Raw genomic sequence first — 16,761 nt, forward strand, 5'->3', positions numbered from 1 at the left:
ATTTTGTACATTTATATTGAGGAATATCACAAAGCTAAAAGAAGTCAGTCTGAGCCACATATTTCGTTATGGAAAGTTCTCTGAGAAATATTATTATTAACTAAGTTGCTAAAATATATGCAATAACTCTATTTTAAAATTTGTATATGTGGAACTTGAGAAACCTAACAGAAGACCATGGGGGAAGGAAAGGGGAAAAATAGTTTCAGAGAGGGAGGAAAACCATAAGAGACTCTTAAATATAGAGAACAAACTGAAGGTTGATGGGGGGCAAGGGGAGGGGAAAATGGGTGATGGGCAGTGAGGAGGGCACTTGTTGGGATGAGCACTGTGTGTTGTATGTAAGTAATGAATCATGGGAATCTACCCCCAAAACCAGGAGCACACAGTATATACACTGTATGTTAGCTAACTTGACAACAAATTTATATATATAAATATAAAAGAAGTTATATAGTTACAAATATGTAAAAGAAATACACATACACCCTACAAACTCTTAACTAAGGTGATTATATGATTTGTCATTCCAACTGGGATATTTTTATGAATTGAAAATATCTCCACTACATTAACAACTACACCAGATCAGCAGGTACAAATTGGGACATGTGGTCCCTCAATTTCTAATAATTCTTACTTCTAGGAAGGATCATAGAATTTCTTTCTAGTTATCTCAACATTTTAAAAATAAGAACATAGTCTTTTATTGTTTCTACATTTTAAGAAAAATGAAATACAAAAATATTTTTAATTGGTTGAGCTTAAAAATACTGTTTGAAATACAAGTTTTGTCATATTGTAGATAATAGGTCAAGTTAACAATGGGGATCAATTAAATGAATTATGGTACAAATGTAGGATATACTATTGTACAGCTTTAAAAAGTTTCAATAGTGCTTAATCATATGTAAGTTGCTCATTATATAATAGAAAATTAAAAAGCTATATAGGGGCACCTGGGTGGCTCAGTTGGTTAAGAATCTGGCTCTTGATTTCAGCTCAGGTCACGATCTCACGGTTTGTGGGATGGAGTCCCATGTCAAGCTCTGTGCTGACAGCATGGAACCTGTTTGGGATTTGTCCTCTCTCCCTCCCTCTCTGCACCTCCCCTGCATGCGTTCTCTCTCTCTCTCTTCTCTCTCTCTCTCTTTTTCTCTCTCTCCCTCAAAATAAATGAATAAACACTAAAAAATGATATATAAACAATATACAAAATAGTGATTCCAAATTAAAATGCATATCCTGGGAAAAAGGTAACCAATAGCTGAGACTTTTAAAAACATATTTTTGCGTGCATTTTACTTTTCCTGTTTTCCAGTATTTTCTGCAGTGGTCATTTATCTCTGTTTCCATCATTAAAAATGCACACACGTACATTTTTACTTTCCATGGGTATGATAGCTGTTAACTCTCTTATTTTTCATCCCAAAGTTTGTTTTGCCCAAACCATTAACCAACTAAAACAGTTTACCAATTTACATAACCTAAAGAAATTTTACTACAGTACAGGAGAAACAGGGACAGAAGTGTAAACATACATTTCATTATCTGGGCCGAAGACAAGGTATTTACATATCCGGCAAGAAGTGTAAGTATATGACAAGATGTTTACCTATTTCTTGCAAAACTCTATGCTAAAAGGCAACTTTGAGTTATCATGAGTACACTGCCCTGAAAATGACTTTCAGAGGCTAGCTCTCCCCTTTGAAACATCTGACTCATTTCACAGGGATATAGACCACCAAGGCTGAAACCTTCCACAATGCTGCCACACTGTCGCTCAACATCTGAGCCACTTTATCAATGGGGAGCTTGTTGCCTTCAGAAATAGTTCGTTTTATTTTTTTGAAAGCTGTTCAAGAAAGAAAGAGCTAAATTTATCTCCTGATAGATTTCTTGTCTTTTGATTATTGGGAAAAGGTTAATCCAATGTCAAATAATTGAAAAGAGATGTGCGGCAACTCTTTCCCATTTGTCACCCTGAGTGTCTCCTCCTGTCCAAGCTAAATATCTTCCACTGCATGGAAGAATACTTTCTTCATTTCATATCCTCATCCAGAAATATCTTCATTATCATTGTCCAAGATGACCCTCTTGTACTGACTCCCTGAGGAAAGTTCCCTGATGTTCTTGCAACACCCCGATTCAGTTAGGTCCCACATAAATTACTCACATCACATCCCGCTGTTACTCTTTTCATAGAATTTTCCACGTTGTATTTTTATTGTAAGTAACTTTCAGTTTTTGAACTGTGAGGTCCTAAAGAGCAATGACCGTGAATCTTTTTTTTTTTTTTTTTTTTTTTTGTGCAAAAATACTTTGGCTTTTATATTTTTGGTGCAAAAATACTTCACATGTGTTTCAACTTCTGGTGCTGGATCTAATGGACTTTTGAAATGAATAGCAAACTGAGGAAAGCAAACCATGAATACAATTTAATCCTTCAATAACAGTAATGTGCCTTACCTTCTGGAATAGCCTACCTACAAAAGGCAGTATTTAATGATGAAGATTTTCTCTCACCCCTCCAAATTATGAGTGCCCCTGTTGGGCAAAGTTGACATTAAGAGCTTAGGAAAAAGAAATCTAATTTTTGGAAGCCAAAAGAAATGTGAGTGAGTGATGTTAGGTATAGATGATGGCTTATATTCAAGGCTTAAACCAATGAGTAGTCATATTCTAAGATTCTTCAGAGACATAGTATTCACCTTTCAACAGAGATCCTCACTTAGGAAGATGCCATTGGAAGAGGCCAGTGTGAGATCTCAGCGTGCCCCAGGGGGGTGGGGGTGGGTGGGTGGGGATGTATCTAGTTATGGGGGCTTTTTAATCTGTGCTTGTGATTTATCAATACAGCCTAACCAAAGGCTTTATTAATTCAGAAGGTGTCATGATTTTAATTTATTTTATATCTTTTATTGCTTGGGCCAAATACTTTACTAATCATCACATGTGTTTCAACGATTGAAGCATACATTAAATACTTGACAGGCTGCCCATTAATCTACACACTGTGGCCCACTGCGCACTTTGTTGATGGAATTTCACATTTTATAGACCCGTCTTTGAATTTTGATGATTTGGTTCAATATTGTTAGCAGAGAACTTGCCTTCTTGGGAATGTATTGCCCATTAAAAGCGACATGCTAGGGTGATTGGGATGTGTTTTGATTTAACAATTGAGTTTATAATTGTATACACTCCAGTAACCACAGAGCTTTCTCTGCTGAAAGGAACTTTGGCTCCTGTGTGTTTATGTTGTAAAAGAGATTTCTTTCTTCTATTTTTAGACCCCAAACTGATGCAAAATCTTCTTAAAGACCAAATGAATAATATTTATAGATACTTTGAAACACCTCATTTTCCCCCTTTATAAGAATATAATATCTCAAATCCTACCAAGTTATGCTAAATAAAGCACTCTTCAGAAACTGGGAATCACAAAGAAAGGGAAAGCTTAGAATAAAATCCTCAGTACAGGCTCTACAGGATTCTAGGCACTAGATTCCTACCATCACTGACATTATTAGCTATCTTGACTCTATTGCTGAGTAAATTCAGGAACTACACAACAACCAAACCAAACTAAGCCCGAACAAAACAAAACAAAACAAACAAACAGCTTTATTAGACTTGTTTGGCCTATTTTGATGCCTATTACAATTTTGCATTTTTCTCAGTCACTTTAGTCTAGAATCAATAGAGCCTTGATCTTGCGTATCAGCCAACAGGGAATGATCTCCATAATGTGCACAGATATTTATTCAACAGCTATTTCTTGAGCTCCCTTCTATGGATTAATCATTTGATAGGATACATTGCCTTCAAGGCAGTGGTTGGAAGACACACACGAGAAGTTGAGAAACATAAACAATTTATCAGAAGTCAGAGTATGAATTCGTCAGCAAGTTTAGTGTGGTGGAAAAGGCAACACAGAAGTTGAGGGAAATTAGCATCAGCAAAGGATGATTAAATGTATCCACTGTTCATTTTGAGTTTAGTTTAAGCTGCAGTCAAATCGCAGCGCTAGAATCACAGAACTATGGGGCCCAGAGAAGGTTTTAAAATCTCTTCATGCCTCGGTTCCCTATACGTTGGATCTATGCATCACATCACTAATCTGCTTTCACAGATCGTTGGGAAGAGAAAAGGGTAAGGGAGACCCCAGGAGTAACTGTGGTGATAAATATTGACTTCATTAATATTATTGCTAAATTAATGTAGTAAAAAGGAAAGTTTATAGTATATCTTTTTACTCAAATGATGTTACATGGAAGAGATAGTTTCATTTGGGCCTTGAATGGACACCTTGCTTAGTGAAATAAAGGTTAGTATGTCAAAGTGGGGAGAAAAATCACAAGTAGAGGATGGGAAGTAATACAGATCATAGTGTATGGGGCATAGAGAGTGTATGGGTTCATTGGGAACGTCTGGTTATATGATCTAGTGGACTTATTCTAATAATGCGGGCTATCCCAAAATAGGGGGATCTAAGCGGCAGTCTCCACTTGGCACGTTGTCAGTTTTCAAAGCTGGACTCAGAACCTGTTAGTGTAAATAACTTACAGATGAATTACAAACTTTCATTGCTAACAACAGTTAACATGCTGACATGTTTGATGATTCAATCAAAAAGTAAGAGAATTATGATCAAGATGTAGGATTTTGTCATATAATCCTACCAAATTACTATTGGAATTATAGCGGAGGAAGTAGAAAAGAATAAACCAATATTAGGTATTTGAATGAAGTTGACTTTAGACACAGCGTTTGAGGACGTAGAGGTTTGGAAATGGTACTATCACTTTTTTATTATTAAAAAATATGCTTCATTTAAATAACAGATGAATATATAATTTTTATAAAAAATGGACTAAATTAGTAAGTTTTCTTCATAATGATGTCACTCTCAGGAATGTATACTTAGATGTGGTTTCCTTGAGGATGAGTTATAGCCAGTTATGGGATGTAGTACATAAACTTGGAAATGTCCATAGATGAGGGTCTCACATTTGCTTATCATTCCCTATGTGTCATACACAAAAAAAGCCCAATTAAGACTCTGGTTTCTAGCAACATCCCATACGATCAACATATATACTAAAAGTTTGAAAAATGCATTTCTTTAGTGTACAAAAAAAATGTAAGGATATTCTTGGTAAGGAAATTTCCAGACTTTATGGTTTTATCTTGCTTCTTAAGAACAGAATCATTTACACATCACTACTCTTAGGTCCTTGAAAGATATTTTCTCTTCATATTCTTCTATATCCACAGAATGTTATTAGTAAACACACACACACACACACACACCTCTCTTAAAAGGAAACTTAAACCTAAGTCCCTAAAATTATAGAGACATCCTTATTATTATATCATACATTTTAGGCCATGGCTTCACAAACTGTATAGCAATAATGTGTGGGTTCTCATTAAACTAGTGACCCAATATAAGTTTGTCAAAAATTTTTTAAGCAATTGCCTAAATGTGCAACATATTGCACCATATGCTTTGTCTCTGACTGGATACAGTTGATGGGAGACGGTTAAGAATGTTTCCCAGTTCAAAATCCAATAGAACTTTTTGGGGAAGCATTGTTACATAATCACACAAAAATTATTTGTTTCCTCCTTCCTAAGTGCCACTGCCTATGTGCTCCTGTCATAAATCTGATTCAGTCTCAGTCTATTCAAGTTCAGCCCTAAGTGTAAAACCTTAAATGCAAACTTGGTCATTCCTCTGCTCAAAACTCTTCAATCATGCAGAGTTCCTAGTTGCATGAATCTGGCTAGCTTGAACACCAAATAATTGACTATAAGTATTAGATACATAACAGAATAAATGGGAGAGATTGAAATAATATGGATAGGATAATGGGTGTAAGCCAAAGCTATTCTGCAAGACAAGAAGCAGACAATGCCATATATACTCTTTTTACAGATATAGAAATAGGTATGCATGCTATGCACATACATTGCCCTATCTCCTGCTACAAATGGAGTAGAACTGGGAAGAAGATTTCCATGGAGACCCCAAGCAGAACTTCTGAGATAAACCCAGTTCCAGAGGGCACAGGCTTCCCAACTGGTCTCTCAGTAGCAAAGTAGTTCTCCTTTCCCAACCATTTCTCATCTATGGCTAAGGGGAGACATCCATCCTCTTACCCCGGAGTACCTGAGACTGATGTGATCATGGTAGATCCCTCAACAGAGGTACTGTTATCTGAGAATCCCAGGATTACATCCTAAAGGCAGTAAATCAAATGCTTGTTGATGAGGGGTTGCAGTAGAGACTCCAGAATTAGACTGCAGCTCAGCCAACATTTGTCCACTCTAGGAATTTTTACTATAACATCTGGTAGAACCCCCATCAGGCTTTGCAAAGACTATGTCTCAGAAGCCACCTTCTGTTCCTGGGTTCTTATAGACTGTGGATACTTACACAAAATTCCACCATGCCAGATGGACTCCTAAAGAAGCCAGAGGCACTATACTCCAGACATGTTAGATCGGCCACTTGCACCTCTAGCCACTTCTGAATCAGAATACCAAAATTAAAATGAAGAACTTTCTGCGTATTTTCTACACATAGTTATCTCCTCTGTTCCATTAGCAGCAAGAGAAACAGATCCAGAGTTGTGTCAGTGAACTCTGTCTCTGTGCCCAGGTCACCACTGCTGAGGTCTTGGGTTGGCACAGCTGTCTGACAAGTAACCGTCTACATATCCTTTGGGGATTCATTCAGGATGTTTTTGGGGCTTTTGCTGGCTGCATTTCTAGTAGCTTGTATGTCAGTATCTAGCCAGTAAATCATCATTGCTATTGTACTAACCAGCGGCCATCAATATTAGTGACCTAGTGGCTGTGAATCCCTAACACCTCAATGTTGTTATTGATACTTAAAACCCCAGTTTGGAGCGTTCATTTGGTCAAGCCAAAAAGGATTTCTCTGCGTGCATTACTTCTATTGCACGATGTGGGCAGTAGCTTCCTTGAATACTATACATAATAGAAAAGAGGTCCCCAACTGGGAGGAATAGCTAGATGATAGAAATAGAAAGAGTTAATGAATGAATGAAATCCTTGACTCCAGTGTCTCACCTCCTTAAAAAATAACTTCCTGACTCTCTAGTGCTTTCACAGAAAGGTGAAGCCCCTTTGCCTGGCCTTTAAGGCTCTTCCTGCTATAGACATTCCTTATCTCTCCATTGTGTATTCCCAGATAGCTTCAAATTCAATATTCCAGAACCAGACAACAACTTTGTGGTTTTATCTTGAGTGGTGTTCTTACTTCTAAACTTTGTTGAAGGCGCATTTCATTTTTGTTCCCACAAACCACTTTAAAGATATTCTGGAAACCTCTACCAACAAATAGTTATGGAGCTTCATTTATCAAGATGCCTCTCAGAGCACCCTGTAGCTCAGGTAACCAAAAGGGGCTAATTTTTTTCTTCAAATAGTTTTAAACGTCTAACTAGTGGTTACATTTCATTTTACGTTAAAGGGAGTCCTAAGTTTACCATTGGACTATAGAATTGTCTATATTTTATAATCATGTATTTGTTGAAAATTATTGGGCAGTGATGGATTTATCAGCTTCAAGCAATGTCTTCAGTGTTTTTCTGATCATGTCACTTAATTGCCCTTTTAAGAATAGCAGTTCAATCCCCATATGTGAGACAACGGTATACAGTTTAATACACATGAACCCAAGAAAAGATGGGCAGGAGATTCTTTCCAAAGCAGGAAGATGATGGGTACCAGCAAAGTGATATTTCTCACCTGGAAAAATGTGAAGTGCAAATATGAGCATGATAAGGTCAAAGTGAAAGTGGAGACCTCATTAGCTTAGAAAAAAGAGAGGGCCCAAACAGACATGTAGGAAAACTTGAGGACTAACATTCAATTCTTAATTGACTCTCAGCAAGATGAATTCAAAGAAGTTTTACTATAAAGAATGAGCCATGACTGCCTAGATTTATATTTTTAGTTCCAAGGAAGCATTGAAAGTTTGCAGCCAAATGAGCAAAGATATTTAGAACAAGAATCAATTTCTTAATCTTTATTACCGTGATACATTCTTGGCTCTTTCACTTCCAACCTCAAGTAAGGGACTTGGAAAAGTTCTAGTGTTTGCAACCTAAACTTTCCTAGATTCAGTGACATAAAAAAAAAAAAAAAAAAAAAGTCTTCTGAAAAGGAATTATTCATTCTTCTGTCATCTCAAAATTCCCTGTCTGCCTCTATTATCTAGTTGTTTCTTTCTACTTTGTAGCATAGTTAAAATTCTGACCCAACCATATTTTATAGCATATTTTTCTCTATTAAGTGCAGATAGAAGTCCTGGTTTAAGAGAGTTTTGGTGAGATCTATTTTGGTGTTCTATGTAAAGCACCCTACACACTGCCTTGCACATAGTAGAAGCCAATGGTTCTATTTCTACCCTTTTACCTCCTACTCTATTCTTTTTTTTGCAGATCACCCTTGATGGAAGATACAAAGTTATATGCTCTCCTTTGTCTGCTGCAGGAATAGAAACAGTGTTTTGCTGATTAGAGGAATTCCAACCTGTACCAATACCAGAATTTTATAAATAAGGAATTTGAGGCTGAAAGTCATAAACTAGCTGGCTTACAATGACTTGGCAGACTAATGGCAGAACTGAGTCCTGATTATTTCTTTTTATGACATCTATGTAATTGCTTTTATTAATATATTAATTTATTAAAAACAATAAATGCAATAAGAGTAACTCTTTTCTTTGTTGTCTTAGTAAGTAATATATTGTTTTTATAATTTTTTATGTTAATTTATTTTTTTAGAGAGACAGAGCTCAAGCAGGGGAGGGGCAGAGAGAGAGGGAGACACAGAATCCAAAGCAGGCTCCCAGCTCTGAGCTGTCAGCGCAAAGCCCGAAGTGGGGTTCAAACTCACAAACTGTGAGATCATGACCTGAGCCGAAGTCGGATGCTTAACCGACTGAGCCATTCAGATGTACCTGTCTCAGTAATATCTTGTAGGCTTAAGAGTATTCTAGATCTTATCAAGAATTATTAGTTAATTTAGGAATATTTATAGGTTTTATCATGTGATGGAGTTCTTTTTCCTGCCTTCCGTTGGTTGACTTGTGTAAGTGGTTATTTCTATGATTTACACCTATCACCACAGTCATATTAGAAGTAATGAACAATTGTTGGTATTTAGTAGGAAAGCACATAAGTACTTTGTTCTGACCATGTTGCACAATCAGATACCAGTGTTTGTCTTGATACTTTCCAACTAATACACAAGACCATATTTATATAATTACTCTTACCTGCCTTGAACAAGATTTATTTAAGTATCTTGGAGTTTCAATATTTTCATCTGCACTGGAAAAACACTTTGCAATCCCAGCAGATAGTTGAGAGGAAAACTGGTAAATAATGTGTTATCCAATCCTACTATGTGGTATAGAGAGAACACTGTAAATGGTCAGTTGATGGTCATGCCTTCTTCCTCTCAAAGAAGCTTCATTAGGCTGGAGATGTTTCCTGTCCCTGGAGAAAGCTTGGAGGAATTAAGGGGTGAGCTCAAAAGTAATTGTAACATGAGGACTCATTGCCCAAATGTCACAAAACCAAAATAAGTACATTTCCATACAGAATATTATCTGTGGCATATTCACACACCTGATAGAGATTAATTTCTCTAGGGCACATGTCTGCTTCTTTTGTTCTCTTCTCCATGGTGCTTAGCACTGTTCTGTGTCGAAGAGATAGGTACAGTGAATGTTTTGGGTGTAATTTTATCTTGGATATTCTTCCTTATCCATTAACAAAAAGAACAGACAAAAAGAATCATCATTAACTATAGAATAGTGTGTTAATTTTATAAAGTCAGGGGAATTTATTTATTTAAATGGTAAGTGAATGAAGAGTATGTAGGAAAAAATCACACCACTGAGATCAAAGGACTGGAAAGTCTCTTCATTGTAGGGTGGTCTTTCTTTTCAGTTCTACAGAAAAGTCTCAAGAGCTGACTTTAAAGGATGGATAGACAGATGAATGAATAAAGATGATGTGGTATATATAGATATGTCTATAGATAGATACAAATATAGATGATGTAGATATAGATTGATATCATTCATCCATAAAGAAGAATGTGATCTTGCCATTTGCAACAAATTGATGGAGCTGGAGAATATCATGCTGAGTGAAATAAGTCAGTCAGAGAAAGAAAAATGCCATATGATTTCACTCACATGTGGAATTTAAGAAACAAGACAAAGGGACAAAGAAAGAGAGAGACAAACCAAGCCAACAGACTCTTAACCATAGACAGCAAACAGATGGTTACTAGAGGGGAGGTGGGTGGGGGTCTGGGGGAAACAGGTGATGGGGATTAAGAGTACACTTACCACGATTGATGAATATTGAGTAATATATAGAATTGTTCAGTCACTATATTATACCCCTGAAATTCATATAACACTGTATACTAACTATATTGGAGTTAAAAAAAAAGGTGGATAGACAAATTACAGAGCCCTGGCTGAAACCATGTAATAGCCCAACACTTCCATACTCACGTATCAAAGAATTTCATCTTCCAAAATAAAATGCCAAATACGCATCAATGTCTGTTTTATGAATTAACATGGCTTATCACTGCACTTGAATGGTACAAGTGTCACAGGTCTGTTTATGGATGTTCCATGCTGAAGTGTGACTTGATGTTGTCTCTCAAAGTTTTGGCTGATGGAGAATGAAGCTGAAATATCTATGATATATTGCACCTTATAAAGACTCTATGGTTATTCCTGAGGGGGTTGGAGGTGAACAGGCTCGTTCTTCACAACTGGGTGCCAAAGTAGAGCTACCAATTTCTGCATCTCTTAGAAATCCCATGATTTACCTTTATTTTTATTAAATATGTATTTGTTTTCAGAGAGAAAGAGTACATAAGCAGGGAAAGGGCAGAGAGAGGGAAAGAGAGAATCCCGAGCAGGCTTCTCAGTATCAGTGCAGAACCTGACACAGGGTTCAATTTCAGGAATGATGAGATCATGACCTGAGCTGAAACAAAGCGTCCGACACTTAACAGAATGAGCCACTCAGGCGCTCCCCATGTTTACTTTGAAAGGATGATCCTATTAATCTATGTGTTTATTTTCTCAAGTCCTATTTCACTCTGCCAAATATTTAATAGACAAAATGATTTTTATAAGCTGCACATTGAAATACTGGGAAATAAATACCTTACAAAAATGCAACTAAGCAAAACAATGGCATATTATAAACCACTGGAGGGGTGCCTGGGTGGCTCAGTCAGTTAAGCCTCCACTATCCGCTCAAGTTATGATCTCACAGTTCATGAGTTCAAGCCCCGGGTCGGCTCTGTGCTAACAGCTCAGAGCCTGGAGCCTGCTTCTGATTCTGTCTCTCTCTCTCTCTCTCTCTCTCTCAAAAATAAATAACATTAAAAATTAAAAAAAAAAAAAAACACTAGATAAGATTTACATAAAGATAACAACATGCCATTAAAAACTGCTAATATTAAATGAAAGAAAAAGGTTTTGTATGCTAAGTGATTACAGTTGTGCATTATGAAAACATAAATTCACAATAGCAACAAAAATATTTTAAAAATATATTTCCTTATTCGTTCTTTTTTTAAATATATTTTGGGTACACATGCATGTTTATTATTTTAGAATTGGAAAATTATTGTCCTTTATCCAAAAGATAGAAAATATGGCTCTGAATTTTTTAAGAAAATCTACAATTCATCTACTTTATAGCTTACACCACCCCATTCTTGAGTTCAGATTTCCTTTTTCATTTTTGAAAATTGTTTTTGTTTATGTTTGTTTGCATTTCGTTTAATTTGGTGTCCTTTTTTTTTTTTTGGATCCAATGATTTTTATTGTTATTGTTGAGGTGCAGGTATATAATTCCAAATCAATGATTTTCACAGGTCACCAAACAGTTCTTATAAGCAAGTGCTTGAAGTTGCTTCTAGACTTGTTTAGATGTAGAAGCTTTACTTATGAATTCCATATTGAAACATCAATTTCGGCAAGACTGGTCCTAATTACATTTTTCTCACACATCTTCTGTCTTTACATAATCCCCCCAACTTCCCTGCTTTTACTTCTCCTTAGTATACAACCATAATCATCCTTTGACATATTAAATATTTTACTTACTTTTTATCTTTTCCAACATATGTGACAGAAGCACAGCATGTCTTTCTTTTTTTTAAAAAAAATTATTATTTGTTGTATATACTACCTAACATGTACTATTACATTCAATACATGATTGGATGGCTGAATGCAAAGAAATGGAAAGAGAATAAACTGATTAATTAGGAATAAGACAGTGAACGATTACTGTCTATACGTACACCTCCTCGAACTTTCTGTAAGTGAGGTGAGAGACAAATAGCTGGAATTGTCCTTCAAGGTTTCTATGCTGTTTACCAGGTTTGCTGTCTGGGAAAAGAGAAAATTATGCTTTTCCTTCAAGTTAGGTGTGGCCATGGGACTCCATGGCCCAGAAGAAATTCATGGAAGTGATATATGTCACTATTAATAATGCATAGCTACCACATTCCTTTTTTTCTTGTCTCAGCTGTCATGGTAGCACATAGGTGGGTATCCACCATCCAGGGCCCTGAGTGAAGACAGCATAGAGCAGAGACCATCTTGTTGACTTGAGATGGACACATCACATGGATTGGACATAAACCTTCATGGCTTCGTGCTGATTTGTTATAGACTCTTTACCTCAATCCAACCTTCATCATGGTCTGCATCTGTGGTAACTAGAATCTGTCACATGGCAGGCATACAATAAGTATTCTTTGAATGAATAGGAAGGAGGGAAGGACGGAAGGAAGGAAAGAAGTTGGACAATAAAGCAGGAGGGAGTGAAATGTTTTCATCTACATCCCTTTAGGCTAATCCCTTAAAATTTTCCAGAACAAAAGAAGTCAGAGGCACAAAGCTTAGTATCATACATGTGACTAAGGATAAAGATTGAAATTAAATGATGTATGTCCAGCAATGGATCTTGGGGCACCTGGGTGGCTCAGTCGGTTAAACATCTGACTTTGGCTCAGGTCATGATATCATAATTTGTGGGTCCGAGCCTTGTGTTGGGCTCTGTGCTGACAGCTCAGAGCCTGGAGCCTGCTTTGGATTCTGTGTCTCCCTCTCTCTCTGCCCCTCCCCTACTCACACTTTGTGTGTGTCTCTCTCTCAAGAATAAATAATCATTAAAAAAAAATGGATTTTAACGATCTTAGTTAAGAATTAAATATTTGTTATGTATCATATATTGCCTACTACTATGTGCTGGGAACTATTCTGGGTTCTCTACACAAACAGATTTAACTTAATTTATTAATTTCTATATGTAATTTATTTATAATTTAATTACCAGAATGTTATTTATTTAATATGTTATCAAATGATTTCAATAATTAACATATTAATTATTTTATTTTAACATAGATTTTCTGTTATGGAAGGAATAGACTGCAGAGAGGCAATGGCAGGCTAAGAAATACCACCAACTGCTTGAGCAGTTGAATAAATAGACTTTCTAAGAGAAGACAACACAGGCTCCACTCTAAGCTCCATTACTTATAAATTCAATAACCTAGGACAAATTGTTTAACTTAGCTGAGCCTTGTCGTGTCAATAAAATTAGAATAACAATTATTCCTATCTTACAGTTTTAATGACCCAAATCAATGCCTCTATACAGGTCTTAGCCAAAAGTTTGGAAGTTTTAATGACTGTTTTCTTCTTTGTTTTTGTTTTGCTTCATTTTTGTTTTTGTTTGTTTTTATTTCTTGAGCCCTCATATTAAAAGTATAAAGTAGGAAATATTATGTCAGCTATGGAAGGGAGTACCTGAAGTTTAGATAAATACCTAATTTGTTGGAGGTGAGGAAAAGGGAGATTAAGCTGTGAGAGATACTTGGCTCGCCGCGGTACGCACTTCCTGGTTGCTCTTACATAAATCCATGAAGCAATAAATATTGCGAAAGCATGCTTTTGTGACATAACGATGTTAGAGATTCTATGACATGGGCCATGCAGGAGAGCACGCGTCGCACCATTTACACACACACATATGGAAGCGCAGATAGGGAAAGCTAAGTGTGCAATTAACACACGGTTAATAAGCACAGAGGGACAAAAGTCATCTGGGAGACAAAATATTCCCTGGGTGCACAGTTGGGTGAACAAGGTCATAATCCTCCTAGGAAAGGCTTTGCCAGTCATAAGGGCAGTTAAGCAACAGAAATTTCTGAAAGGAATAGCAAGAGACACCAGTATCAGCACTTCCTTTCCAGAAGTTTCCAGGAAGGTTGGTCTTTTGACTAAAGTTCCATTCCTTCCCAGCCTTACAGGGACACATGAAGAGATAGAAATGGCAGGCTGACAGGTGTGCCAGAGAGCCTTCAGAGAGAGAAGGCTCTAGATCCTGCCCCAAGCTTTCTAGTTCACGGAACCTGACAGTTTTCATTACGACTTATCCATTTCTTTTACATTTAGATTTATCTCCTGTGTGTTTCTTTTGCATGAAACAGCCTTCAAATCCACTCCATTTAAAGACACTTTTGAATCAAGTTTCTACACCTGCGAGGCAAAGGGCCAGACAGCTTCTCTGTGACACATAGTGGCCCTTGACCAGCCAGCATTTTCCTAGTGATACTCATCATTTGTCGAAAGTTTACTGCAAAGTTTTTGAGTTAGTAGCAAGACATATTGTTATCTCATGCTGCTGCTCTCATTGTGGTTAAAGAAAAATAATGCAGTTAAGGGACAGCATATTTATATGAGCATAGTTACGTGTTTTGTATTACATATATATTACATTACATAAAACTATGGTGTGTCATGTACATATGTACATACATATGAAAGTGTATATATGCACATATATGTATAATACACATATGTGTGTGCATATATACACATATGTGTATATATATTTAGCTTTTATTTTTATTAATTATCAATTATTGCTTAACATATCAAAAACTTAGTGTCTTCAAACAGCAAGCACTCATCTTCTCACATTTGTTTTTGAGGTCTCTTATCTGGTCGTGGCTTAACTGGGTCCTCTACTTCAAGATCTCTCCCGGGCTACAATTAAGGTATCAGACAGGGCTATGGTCTCAGGTCCGGTCTCAACTGGCCAAGGATATTAAGTTCATTCATGGTGCTGTTGGCAAGATTCAACTTTTTGCAGGATGTTGGACTGTGGACCTCAGTTCCCTGCTGGCTCTTGACTGGAAATCACCCTTAGTGCTTTCCCCATGTGGGTCTCTCCAACATGACAGTTGACTTTCTCAAAGCTAGCAAGAGAAAGAGAGTCATAAAATAAAATATCCTTATTCTTTTTAATGTTTGCTTATTTTTGAGAGAGAGAGAGAGAGAGAGAGACAGAGTGAGTGGGGAAGAGGCAGAGAGAGAGGCGGCAAAGGATCTGAAGCAGACTCTGTGATGACAGCAGAAAGCCTGATGCAGGGCTCGAGCTCAGGAACTGTGACATCATGACCTGAGTTGAAGTCGGGTGCTTAACCCACTGAGACACACAGGCACCTCCATATAGTGTTTTTAACCTAGTCACAAAATAATCATTCTCTTACTCTTACCACATTCTATTAGCTAGAAACAAGTTACTCAACATGAGGGGGTTTTACATGGCCGAGAATACAAGGAGATGGGAACATTGGTGAGGAGGAGTATTTAGAAGTCTGCACACTACAGGATATTCTTTCATATCCATTATTTTATTTACATGTTTCTCATAATAATCCTCTGTATCAATTATCATTGCCCCTGTTTTAAACATGAAGAGGATGAGCTCCTTAGACTTACCTGATTTATCCAGAGTCATAGCACCAATAAAAGATAGCATTGGCTTTGATTTCAAACTGTAACTGAATTTTCTCAGCATATATGCCTCATTTCTCGAGCGAGGTTGGGTGACTCTTCCAGAAACATTACCTGATTAAGGGCATTAATGAATACAGACAAGTTGTATTAATCTAAAGTTCCACCTGTGACATCCTTGGATTTTCCTTCTTTTGATCTTTAACTGCCTTCAACTTTTCTCATTGGGGAATTAAGAATGGAGGAAGGAGTGCTGGATAATTTAAAATGGTTCATTCACTTCCCCAGACATTATGGATTACTAGAGAACAGGTACTAAGAACACTTGACAATGCCTGTTTCGTCAAGTGTTTGACTGAAGGATTATAAACCAAAAAGAACATACCATCTGGCCAGTGGAAGTAGATTGTCAGGCATCCATAGATCCTCCTTGGACCTAATTAAAGAAGCCAATTCCATTCAGTTGAATCAAAATGTACCCTGATCTACTTTCTACTGGGTGCTGTGATTGAGTGCTCAAGACACAAAATGAGCGAGAAACAACAAATCGTACCTTTGAGAAGCTCAGTATTATAGGAAAGAGTATAGCGTTAAGTGACTTCAGTCGTCCCTGAAGCAGTCCTCGGTGAACCCCTCACTTCTCCCAAGGCTAACACTTGTTGCCATGGGAAGTAGAGTCCAAAAAAAAAAAAAAAAATCTTATGTGTATAATCATGGCCCTTATGAACAGAATTCACAAGATTTTGATTAGGTCCTTCCAAACTGTCTTCTCCTTCCTGCTTCATTTTAGGGAGCAGTTTATATTCTACCTTTTTTTTTTTTTTTTGCACCCAAGCCTTTAATGAGAAAATAAA

General features: G+C 36.9%; 1 pseudogene; it reads right to left on the minus strand.

Moving 5' to 3' along the window:
- Window positions 1-1,721: 1,721 nt before the first annotated feature.
- LOC109278837 (sorting nexin-19-like) lies at window positions 1,722-15,911 on the minus strand (annotated as a pseudogene).
- Between the last annotated feature and the right edge of the window lie 850 nt (window positions 15,912-16,761).

The sequence above is a fragment of the Panthera pardus genome, unplaced genomic scaffold, assembly GCF_024362965.1.
Source record: "Panthera pardus isolate Hobbes unplaced genomic scaffold, ASM2436296v1 HiC_scaffold_10, whole genome shotgun sequence".
In the NCBI taxonomy this organism is placed as follows: Eukaryota; Metazoa; Chordata; class Mammalia; order Carnivora; family Felidae; genus Panthera; species Panthera pardus.